We start from the raw sequence: 1597 nt of genomic DNA, 5'->3' as shown, positions 1-1597 counted from the left end.
CATTCCTAACTATGGTGGAACGCCTCAGAGGTATAGATTCTTTAGTTGGCTCAACAGGAGTTTCCTCCTCGGGTTGAGGGCTAGGGTTTGAGGTTCGTTCATCACTTGACTCTTGAAGTTCTTCAAGGTCAATTTGCCTCCCACTATCTCGTTGACTCATGAATTCTCTATCTCGAAAGAATCTTCTTCTTGCTACAAAGACCACATTGTCACTGGGTCTGTAGAAGATGTAGCCAAAGGATTTCTGTGGATAGCCGATGAAAATACACCTTTCGCTTTGGGGTTCGAGCTTATTGTGAGTCTCGCGTCTCACGAAAGCCTCATAACCCCAAATCTTGATGTGGTCTAGATTGGGAACTTTTCCAGTCCACATCTCGTGAGGTGTTTTGGCAACCTTCTTTGTAGGGACTAGATTAAGGATATGGGCGGCAGTCTCTAAGGCATACCCCCAAAATGAGATTGGTAGCAAAGCTCGACTCATCATGGAACGAACCATGTCCAACAAGGTCCGATTGTGCCTCTCAGCTACACCATTCAACTGTAGTGTCCTAGGAGGTGTCAATTGTGAGATAATCCCACATTCCTTAAGATAGTCAAGGAACTCAGTACTAAGATACTCACCTCCACGATTGGATCGAAGCATCTTATCTTAATGTTCCTGCCCAACTGATTCTCCACTTCTTGCTTAAACTCTTTGAATTTCTCAAAGGTTTCTGACTTATGCTTGATTAAGTAGACATATCCATATCTACTAAAATCATCAGTGAAAGTCACATAAAACCGATTAGCATCTCTTGTGGCGGTTCTGAAGGGTCCACACACATCCATGTGTATGAGGTCCAACAAACCTTCACCCCTAGCACAAGTGCCAGTAAAAGGTGACTTTGTCATTTTACCAAGCAAAAAAGATTCACAACTAGCATCTGACTTTAGGTCAAATGACTCCAAGACTCCATCCTTTTGGAGTTGGCCTATGCGTTTCTTGCTTACATGTCCAAGACGACAATGCCATAAAGATGCTTTATCTAAGCTAGTGGAAGAGTCAATATACAATACATTATTTCCTAGATTATCTACAACGGATACAGTTTCATACACACCATCACAAGGTAATGCTTTAAAATAATGAACATTATTAAAGAAAGCATCAATACTACCACTATTATTCTCAAAATAAAAGGTAAAACCTTGTTTATACAATGCATGAAAGGAAATAACATTTCTTGCCATTTCTGGCGAATAATAACACTTATTCAAATCTAATGTAAACCCACTATTTAGCACTAAGGAATAAACTCCTATCTTGGTGACAGGTGAAGCTTTCCTGTTTCCTATGATCAAGTTTATCTTTCCTTGCTCCATATTCTCACTTCTTCTTAGTCCTTGCAAATCACAACATATGTGAATACCACAACCGGTATCAAGGACCCAAGACTTAGAATGAGGTGAGTTATTAGACAATATAGTGTATATACCTGCATGGTTGGGTTTTACTTTCCCATCCTTCACATCATGCTGGTATTTTGGGCAGTTTCGCTTCTAGTGCGACTTTTCATGACAATAGAAGCATTCAGCCTCATTAGGGTTAGCAGAAGGA

This window comes from Lactuca sativa, chromosome 6 (assembly GCF_002870075.4).
Source record: "Lactuca sativa cultivar Salinas chromosome 6, Lsat_Salinas_v11, whole genome shotgun sequence".
NCBI classification, from domain to species: domain Eukaryota; kingdom Viridiplantae; phylum Streptophyta; class Magnoliopsida; order Asterales; family Asteraceae; genus Lactuca; species Lactuca sativa.
This window is presented reverse-complemented; position numbering follows the sequence as displayed.